Source organism: Glycine soja, chromosome 12 (assembly GCF_004193775.1).
Source record: "Glycine soja cultivar W05 chromosome 12, ASM419377v2, whole genome shotgun sequence".
In the NCBI taxonomy this organism is placed as follows: domain Eukaryota; kingdom Viridiplantae; phylum Streptophyta; class Magnoliopsida; order Fabales; family Fabaceae; genus Glycine; species Glycine soja.
Genome location: NC_041013.1, coordinates 39,188,238 through 39,199,409, shown reverse-complemented (window position 1 = coordinate 39,199,409; position 11,172 = coordinate 39,188,238). Strand labels below are relative to the sequence as shown.

The 11,172-nt window shown below is 35.0% G+C and overlaps 1 pseudogene across 1 annotated transcript; it reads right to left on the bottom strand.

The window, feature by feature from the left end:
• Positions 1-215: 215 nt before the first annotated feature.
• On the bottom strand, positions 216-10,134 carry LOC114379009 (annotated as a pseudogene). Its single transcript, XR_003659404.1, has 6 exons — positions 9,613-10,134; positions 7,589-7,842; positions 6,959-7,258; positions 6,507-6,860; positions 3,760-3,927; positions 216-688 (listed from the first exon to the last, which is right to left on the bottom strand). The product of XR_003659404.1 is annotated as an NAC domain-containing protein 40-like (transcript).
• Between the last annotated feature and the right edge of the window lie 1,038 nt (positions 10,135-11,172).

Genomic DNA, 11,172 nt, shown 5'->3' with positions numbered 1-11,172 from the left:
TAAACTTGATGCATTGTGTACTTACATTATAAAACTGGTCTAGATTATTTATTATTACTTTTCTATAGGATTATTCAAGTATTCAACTGGTCGACTTTCCACTCTTGCAAAGGCAAGACTAGGATTGTTTTACATTAGTGACCTCTTGACTTACATAGTGAGTCTTCTGGTTTCCTAATTATTTGCGTTTTCACAAAGCTCAATAACAAAGAGAGTTTACTCAAAGATCTCCTCAATTATATGTGCCAAAAGGACGGCAGTATTAGATGTCAAGAGAGAAATGTGAAAATGTTAAACTACAGAAACGATCTAACCGGTATAAGATATAATGCTTCTATATCATTCAACAACTTTTTGAGCAAGATTACAATACTTCACTTTCCATTGAGATAGAGTTGAAAATCATAATTGATCAGATAGGGAACAAATCTTCTACAACGTTCACTCCAAACGAATTAAGGAACAACTTCACAGCTTGAGCATAACAATGAACATCATTTACCATACTTGCTGCATTTGCTTAATCCTCTAAAATTTGCTGTCGCTCAAGCTCAAGAATCCGCTCAGCTAGAGGGCTTACAGTGCCATTTATAGTTCCATTGCGTCCTCTACACTGCTGCAGTTGCTCCTGGAGATGCCGAACTAGCTCATTCAGTCTTCGAATATTCTTCTCTTGCACTAAAATAATCTGCAGCAAGGAACATCCATTTCAAGAAAAAAATCAATAAATACCTGATTAAAATAGCAAAAGCACTATTGGACAATTCTGTAAAAATCTAGAGTTAGAGGTACAGGCACACAATTCATGTTCATAAATGAAGAGGGAAATGGGCCCATTGGTAACATTGGTTCGGGGGTGATGAGAGGAATGTGGGAAATGATGAGGATAAAGGAAATGGGAAAATTGGGGATGCAGTTAGTGGAGAGAGGGAGGAAGCATAACTGAATGGGACAGGTGGCATTCAGGATATAAGACTCCAGAGATAGGACAGTGGAGGAGAATATTTTAATGTATGAGGATGGAGTGCACCATTGAGTGGCAGTTGCAGAAATTTGTTCTTTTCTGGTTTCTAGTTGATTTTCACTGCTGTAAGGAGCTTGGCTCCCTTTATCTCAATAAATAATGCTCATAACTTCTAAATTTCCATCAACGTGGTATCAGAGCTCCCAGTCCTGGTATCTATGAGGATGGTCATTTTGAATCTCTGAAGTGAAGGATGACAGAAAAGCAGGGAGAAAGGCAGGAAGCTCTGACAGTCAACAGGGGAAATGATGAAAGAGCTGTGTGTGAGTCTGGCTCATTTTATAAAGAGAACGATCAGATGGACCAGAGGACAAGGGCTTGCGGAATAACAAACATGAAGGAGAGGTGGGTCAGGAGAGGGAGCAGAGAGATACCTTATTTCACCCGTGAAGATCCATAAGGATGGATGACTGATATTGAGATTAATCAAATTCCAGATGATGAGGTGGTAGCAGTTGCTGTTTGTTTGGAGGGGACAAGGCTAAATTGGTTTCAATATAGGGAAGCAAGAATTTAGTGCATCTCCCGGCTCACTTTTGAGAGATCACTATTGGGTCAATTTCAGTACTCTTGAAGTATTAATGAGTTTGCAGCACACAAAACCATGAAGGAAGGAGCAGTTAGAGCTCACCACTCCGCTTTGACAAGCTGACAAAAAGGTTCTTATATGAGTGGAAGTCTGACTCCATAGTTCAGGAGACGGGGACATTGATGAAGCTGGCTCAACAGGTGCAAGATCAAAGTTGGGTATTGGAGTCAAATGTTTTCACTGTGAAGAACAGTTTTTTTCCCAGGCACATGTGTCAGAATAAGCACCTACAAACTGTTGGATTTTTTTAATTTCTAGTTTCTAGTTGACTTTCTCTTCTGTAAGGAGCTTAGCTCTGTTTTTCTCAGTAAATAATACTCATCACTTCTTAATCTCTATTATAGAGAACTGTATGTAAATATAACACTAGTTATGCACAATGTAGACAAGCCACAACAAAACTATCTCATTTTTTGTGTCACACTAAATGTCTTTAGCGTTTAGTAGAAATTATTTACAGTTTCCAAATTTACTTCATAATAATCTTTTCACATAACAATTGATAACATTGGAACATTTAATGGATGGGTTTCAATGTTCCAATGAATGTGATGCTCCATTAACCACTAATAAATCTTCTACATTAGTTTTGAAAATTAGACATTCAAAACTTAAGCCCATACATGTGCCACTTCTCCCACAGTGAAACAACTTTTTAATTTGCTTATAGCTCTATAAAGCAAAATTCCCTCAAATGATGATGAAAGATCTGAATGTGGATTGTCTGAGACAATGAGATGCCAAAGCTATGTGATCAAAGGATTGTCTTCTCAACTTAATAAAATTATTTTATTTCCAGTGATAATTGTATAAAGCACAAACATGCAAATCTTTAAGACAGAATGATAACCTTGCAAGTTGGGAACCTCCCAAAAACCACAGAAAGGGCATACAGGATAAAACTAAGCATAAAAACCTGTCACGCAAAGTTAAATTGTTTTACTTTGAAAGAATTATATGGAACAGGACCTGAGCAATCCCAATGAATCTAATCCAAACCTATACAAAAAGTTACCAGAAACCTCCCTGGCCATATGCTAAAGGTGGAATCAGAGTTAGTTAGCACAGAAAGACCGATGGCTGTAGATCAGTGTCATGGTGCCACCATGGTGGAATGGCATGGTGGATTTTTTGCCAACTGCCATAGGCAATTTGTGAAGGGAGGCTCACCATGGCGGCACCATAAGGCGCAATGGCGTGTTTATATGGCCGAATTTCAGCCTTCCACCATTTTCCGCCATCTGCCTTTGATAACACAGCTGTAGATCCAAGGATTCAGGGATTAAAAAGGACCTCACGAAGGAAAGCAACTAACAACCCCCTGAGGGATTTTGAGTGAAGCAAGAAGGCTCAAAGCACCAAATGCATTGAAGTGAGAGGGTGCTAATGGAAATAGGAAAGTATTCTGTTATCCCTCTCTTCCTTTCTGCATTTGTCTTCATATATATAATCTGTTCTAAGCTTCCATATCTCTATGAATGGATAGCACTTCTTCATTGTTATCATTAATAACAGAAGCATGTTACATATTTGTGTTATTTAATTACAGGTTCCTTCCATGCTACTAAACCCAGATCACTTGTCTTGGTTTCAAGAAATTTATAAAATTGAGGACACACATACTATCTCAGAACTGAGTTTTCAGGGTTTTATTCTTAATCTTTTAAGTAGCCAGAGAGGGGTGTTAGTCAACAAGAGTACATAAAACAATTATCGAAAAGTGAACACCAAACTCTCTTCTTCATGCCTCCAAGGAACATGGTTACACAGTGTAGGCCAGCCTACTGAGACCGTAAAAATCATGTACAGCATAACAAAATGAATGGATCAAAGCTAACATACAAGCAATCACATGCACTAATCTAAACAAATATATAATACCTATGAAAGCAAGCATATAAACTGTACGCATTTGTGTTATAATCTCGATCAACACCTCTCTCATATTCTGGGAAATTTTCTTCACTCGGTTATAATTGAAATGTAACCTAATGCAAGGTGCAGGATAAAAAGCAGCATGAGTCAAAACTGCAGACAAATGACCCAAATAACCACACAACACAGAAACAGACGCTACATCAAACAACTCAAGCTACTGATTATATCAACAGAGAGATTTAATTTAATTTAAGCATAAAGGCAAGACCTTCTCCTTAACGGTTTCTCCAGCCTTGGAAATCTGATGCTGCTTCTGCGACACGCTGGGGTTAGAGTCAACATCGGCCACAAGCTGCTGCTTCCACTCGAACTGTGAGGTGATTATAAGTATAATCAGCAAGAAAACAAGCAACATGGGCCTCGACATGGTTCCTAATTACAGAGTAAACACCTGCTCAACATTCAATTAGCTCAATTAGCTCAATTTTTAATTCCTAAAACTAGGGTTAATTGGATCGAGGAATCGCACAGAAGTGGGAAGAAGAAGATTTACCGATGGATGTGAGCGAGGTAACCCCAAATTCATTATCGATAGGTAACGACGAGTTCCGAGTGGGAGGTTAGGGGAAAGTGGAAAAAGTAAATTGTGGACTGAATTGGGAACAAAGCGAGTGACGCAGTGTTGGAAGATTGGAGATTCTTTACCAGCAATGGAAACAAGTGTAACCCTAGAACAGAACTGCAGCTCGATGTTTCTCTCTCTTTCAACTTTCTACTTTTCTTGTATCTGTCAACCATTTACGGAAGTTAAGTTACTTGGAAGATCAAGGCTGTTATTCGTTGCGGTTGGGAGCACCCAACGCTACCCTATGCCTCAATTCTTATAAAGAGGAACCCTAGTTTAACACCGCCATCAAATGAATCTAAATATGTAAGTATGTTCAGTGATATACTTTAACCAAGGTGAACTTCTAAATGCTAACTAATATATTGGACATAATTTATCTTAAAAATTTATTATTGCATAATTTTTAAGTTTATATACTTTTGTGAAAAAAATATACCCAACTGTTTATATAATTAAATCCAATTCCAAAACGTAAAAGTTATAAATAGACAACCTTTGAGTACCTATCTTTCCACTAATAAATAAACTAAACTAAGTTTCATATTTTTAATAAGTAAAGATCAAACTTTAAATTTTACTTGTTAAAATAAATAAATAAAGTTTGAGCATAATTATTTTTAAAAGTTAAGTTGGAGATTTAATTATTTGACTCACTAGTACAATTTTTCTACTAAAAGCTTTGCATGGAGAGAGAATACCAAACATTGAGAAAAATTATTTTTATAACAAACTTTTACGCTTTTCTGATAACTTACTTTTATTTCTTTTTCTCTTTTACATTTCTCTTTCTTTTCCACTCTTGGTTGTAGAATATGTTTTTTTTTATATATATAAAACACATATAAGAAAAGAATTTATAGAGATCAAACTAGTGAAAATAAAGTGTAAAGTATGAAAGAAGTATGAATCACACAATCACTTTAATTAAGGCGTTGTTTATTTTATATTTCTGTAATGAAAATTGCAAATATGCTATTCAAAATAAATTACGATATTAAAAATCAATATTTTTAGTACATTAATTAATAAACTAAAAATATAAGCAATATAATTTTATGTATTTTAATAAATAAAAAATTCTCTCTTTAATTTCTTAATTAATACCTAAATTCACTTATTAGTATTTTTTATTAAATAATTTAAAATCAAATCTATCTGAACCAAATGGTTACTGATCAAACCATTCTGAAAAGTACTAACATAACAAGATGTCAGAAATCTCAACAAGATTGTGATTTGTGCCCCCACCACCACCAGTTAATGTAAGATTGGAATCAATAAAGAGTTGAAGATCCAGCATTCCGTCATCATCAAGTTTAGGAAACTTCTAGCTGCAGGAACTAGGAATCATGTGTATGGTAGCGTCGTGGCCATACACAAGTCATAATTCACTTTATAAAAAAAAGTGACAGAATCAAATCTAACCATACATAAAATACTAAATGTGTAAACAATCAAAGTTTCATCATCACTTTAAAAAATAACATACACAATAATATTATCTAATTATAAATTATTATGTATTATAAAAAAAATTCTTAAACTTTATAATAATTATCTTAAAATCATATTAAAAATTATTTCTGTTATATGAAAGTATATAAATTTGATAAAATTATATTTTTAGTCCCTCAATTTGTCTTCAATTTCGATTTTGGTCTGCCTTCCTATTTTATACAGATGAATGTTGACGGGCACGTGTCACATTCTTATTGGATGATGATTGTATTTGTCATGTTTGGATTGACCAATCACAACAACAATGCATTCATCTCCCATGAATTCGACATTCCTTTGTAACCATCAATGTTCAATTCTGGGTTGTGGGACTAAGATTGCGTGACCAAAAATATAATTTTACCTATAAATTTTTTTCAATAATTTTAAAGAGGGACCAAAATCAAAATTGAAAACAAATTAGGAGACTAAAAATACAATTTTACCTAAAAAATTTTGTACTCCTTAAAAAATTTACTTAACAAAAACTAACATAGATTATATATATATATATATATATATATATATATATATATATATATATATATATATATATATATATATATATATATATATATCTGTGTGTGTGTGTTTTTTTTTTTAAACTTCAAATAAAATTTAATAATTAATGTTCTATGTTTCAAAAAATGCTCTCATTTGATAAGGTTTCTTATCAGTATGTGTGTATAGTATGTATTATTTTATATATTGAAAAAGAAAAACTATGATAACAATCCTTCCCAAACCTCCACTACAAACCCTGATTTCGTGTGGTGCAGAGGAGCCCATCATTAATTTGTACACGAAATCTCAAAGGCTAATGCAACATACTATTAGGAAAGAACCAGTTTAACAAATTGCCTACCCTTTGTGTACTAATCATAATTTACACCAGAAAATTTCCCACAATATTTCACTTGTTTGTTTCCACCCACTAAAGACAAAAAATATAGAACTGTCAAAGTGAAGACAAAGAAAGGAAATACCACCAAACTAATGGTTATTCTGGCGAAGAAGGTACTCTTTGACGAGTGCATTGTGCAAGGGAAACGAACTACTGCAGGAGAATGCTTTGAATTCCCAACCCTTAATCTTATTCTCCGTTGTGATGTGCCTTGTGGTGAAGGATGCATCTGTATAGGATCCTGTGGTCTTGTGTGACCCTCTACCGAGATTGATGATTCATCTAATTTAATGATATCATCCTTTAGTATCTCAGCATAACAATCCTCTTCATATCTCTCCTACAATATAATAACAAGGGCAAGAAAATATTTCAATTTTATCCAATGCAGTACTAATTAATATACAAAGAAGCTGAATCTTAATAGTATTAATATACCTTTGGTTGGCCTGAAGACACTGCCAAAGTAGCTTCACTAACCGGTCTCTGATTCGGTTCGGACACAGAATCAATTTGCTCCATTGAAGGAGAACCATAACTGCAACTGTCCCTCTTGGAGCTACATCCTACCTATTTGTCTTGCTCACAAGCATCCCTTTGATCAATACCACCCTCTGAGATGGCACAACCACTTTCATGTGAATTCACGGGGTGCCTTTGACTTGATGAAGCTCTATTCGAAGAATCGCCCAAACGGAACTCTGTGTTCTTCTTGAGGCGACAAATGACCAAAGAATCCTGAAACATATAACATAATAAATTACTAAATAATTACAACTTGCAACAAACATACAACTCAGAATCCTTGAATGTGACTTATGTTGTCTTGATATAAGAAGATATTCAGATAATGAAAACTGTTAGCAACACATTCTTTTAACATACTTCTTATTGTTATTGTTGATTGAAAATTAGTAGAAATCACAAAATATCATGAGTCTCACTTCTTATTTAATGACTCTCACTTGTAATTATGTAGTTTTTAATAAATTTTAACAACAGTAGACAATATGTTTTGAAGAAGTGTATTTCTAACGTTCCTTTTTGGATAATATAATAACTGATCACCTGAGACTTTTCATTGATGCAGTACTCATGCATAATCCATTCGGTCCTCTCCCCTTTAGGTGCACGCCCTAAGTGGAACACCAAAGTCCGCTTCGTTCCTATAACGTTAGAACCTGACTTTACATTACGCTCTTTGCCAGTTGCCTTCCAATATCCACATTCAGTTGCTCTTTTACTTTGTGAACCTTTTGGGTACTTTCTTCCTCGGGGAGAGAAGAAGAACCATTCGTTATCTGATTGAATGAATGATTTGGCTGGTTCCAAACCAGTATTAGTAAGTCAAATGTTTCAACATTTTTGTTGAATCGGTGACAGGTCTAAACATGCATAGCAATTTCTAATTACATTCTGTTCTCTATATTTATTTAGAAAATGGATATCAGAAAGCTGGAATAACATTGAACAACTGCAACATTTCATTTCAGTTTTTCAGTGCAAATAGCCAAACACAAACTACAACAGATCTTGGTTTCTTTCTGCGTGTTCTGTTTTCACTTTAGCATAAAACAAGTCAAGAAATAAGGAGATAAATGTTTCTTGAATGTTCAACCAGTCACAAAGCATTATGCATCAAACACTATAACTCACGGTGACTCTTCAAAACTAAATCAAATTCTACAATGAAGCTACACCACAGAAAATTATTACTTGATATAATATTTAAATTAATATAAATAGCTTGAATCATGTAATTTCATGTAACAACCCTTATACTAATAAACCATATTTTAGCATTGTCCCACCTTTGCTTTCTCCCAGTACTTAGGGGATGCTAGGGGAACCAAAATTTTCAAGGGGTTGGGATCTTTTTATGATATTTTCGAACATGACAAAATGTAAAGAGACCGAAAGATACAAAGTATCTGTAGGAAAACTTATCATTTTTTGTGTAGGACGGGTTAATTTAATTTTATTTTTCTTTCTCATACATAGCATAATATCATAATTTTATTTACTAACTTAACAAGAAGCAAAATCAATTTTGAACAATTTTAACATTGCACGCAAATTGAATCATCATGTACGCAGAACCCATTCACGTATGAGTAGGTTTTACATAGGACTCCAACATGATGAGCGGCATATAAGAAGCCCCACTACAAATTCATGCAATGCCCCAATTAGATGGAATGGCACTACTCACCTTGAGCCTTGCATAAGGAAGGAAATTCTCCACAAACATAAGTATTTGTACTAGTATAAAGTTGATAAATTTTGATTTAGCTCCTACCCACCCGCATACCTCATTTTGATTTTCTATTTTTCAGCATCAACTGAGTCTATGACTAATCAACAATCCACAACCTCTCCTTTCAATTATGCCAAAACTAATTGACCAGCTTAGATATCTCTCATTTTGCAAGTGAGAATAAGTCAGCTCCATCATCTAAGATGATATCAAAGTTTATTCTAAACTCATTATTAAGTATGTACCTCTTTAGTCGAATGCCAACCGTCATCGCTACTTCATGCCTCTTTGTGTTTACACATTCGAAGCTGAGGGGCTGTGTAGCTCAGCAGTCGAATGGTCTTACTACTTCAAGTCTCTTCGTACTTACACACTCAGGCTTAGGGTTGTGTACCTCTTCGGTCGTATGCCAACCGTTCCCTCAATCTAGCACTTGATGATTGGCTTTCAGTTATGCACTCACTCACCCATAACGTCTCCAATCTTGACAGCAGTAACGGTCACCCAGGAGCTACGGGATACCAATCATGACAATTAATAGAGAGTTAAAGACTGGATTACCCGTTACTACTCGAGGGAGAGGGACGGCCTAAATAAGGACCCAAGAGACCTAGTTACAGGAACAAAGTCATCTCCCATGTTATCTATGCATGAAGCCTAATAGTTCTCACCTTATGAGTTACGTGCAAAATTTATGACTTTGCTTCCAATTATGCCAAAACTAATCGAAGTGAAGAAGCGTGAAGTCGCACCCAAAACATTGAAGAAAAAGCTAGGATTAAAAACTGAACACGGAGAGAGAGAGAGAGAGAGAGAGAGAAATATTACTATTAACCTGGTAAATCCCAAGGCTCGTATTTACAAAGTTCAACCTCAGAAATGACTTGAACACTCTCTTGATGGCCATCCATCTTCTTCCTAAGGTAATAAGAAATCAACTCCTCATCAGTGGGGCAGAATCTGAATCCAGGAAACATGGAAGAAGCAGCAATCGACATCTGAGCCTCCCTCGAAACCCCTTCCATCATCATCCACCACCCTGCTTGCACCCTCCTCTGTTTTTTTGTTCCTCAACCGGTTGCCGACACAATAGTAAAAGCTAGCTACCTAGGATTTAAGGTTAAGGTGGTCGATGGTTATAATATAAACCAACAGGGTTATTCCTCGGGGGCAGGGGTGGCTCGGTTCAAGTGTGGTTGTGCTTTGCTTGAAAGCGTGTGGCACGCAAGCTGGCGCTGGTTGTGGCGTGGTGGTAGAGCTTTTGAGAGAGTCGGCGAAGAATGTGTGAGGTGCTGAGGTGAGGTAACTAAGGTTCGGTTCCATTTCAATCTTGTCACGTGGCCTCAAGTCAGCTCCTTCTTTCTTTCTACTTTTATATCCCTCTGTTCTGTTTCACCCTCTGCCACCGTTTGTGTTTTTTGTTATAATCAACTCACACTTTGACTAGTTAGTAAGGAATGGAGATCACTCATTCTTATTTCTTTCATATACTATACTATAAACAACGTTTAATACCTACTCGGTATGTTAAAACAGTAATGTTATCGTTTCTGGTATTCATGATCGAGAGAGGGTTTTTTTTCTGTGATTTCTTTTTTATAAATCCTCCTAGATATTATGAAAGGTAAATATTTTCTTAATAAAGTAATTAAATAATGAAACAGCACCTTCAAATAATAAGATAAAACCTCTTTTATTAACCCCAATATATAAACTTGCTGGGTTTATTTTTTCTTTTATCTTTCTCCTTCATATTATAGATTTTAACAGATTTTTTCTCTCTTCTTTCTTATTCTTCTTATTTGTATGAATTATTATGTGTTTGCTGTTTTAGTATAATTTCTCTTTAAAAAATAGCCTTTCGGTCGTTTACTGTTTAATACAAACTTTCGCCCAAGAAAAGTTACTTTTTATGCATAAATGCTAACCTTTAGACCACGAACAGAAGAATACCTTAAACAAAGTGAAGGTTAGTCTTTGCTTGCATCATAGGTTTAAAATGAAGAATTTAGGAATAACTGTAGAAGATTTTAACTTGGCAAATGTGTCTTTCTCTGAGTCTTGAAATATTGGTTATACATCAAGCCGAAAGCTAGTAGCTTCTATTTTATTTACCTTTTTCAAATTTAACATGAAAAATTGAGAGCACTTGCATTAAGAACGCCGATCCAAAACGCCCTTTTATCAGAAAAAAAAAAAAAAGCCCTTTAATTCAACTCATCAGCAGCCAAATGTTCTTCTTCAGTAACTGAATTGAAATTTGAAACTGATATACATTTTTTTCCTATAAAGCTTATACTATTGAAGTTGCTATAGATATTTTTGTAGGGTTTTTATCCAAAACTCAAATTGTACATGTTTGTTTAAAGAGTTAAATGATATGATTCAACTCATT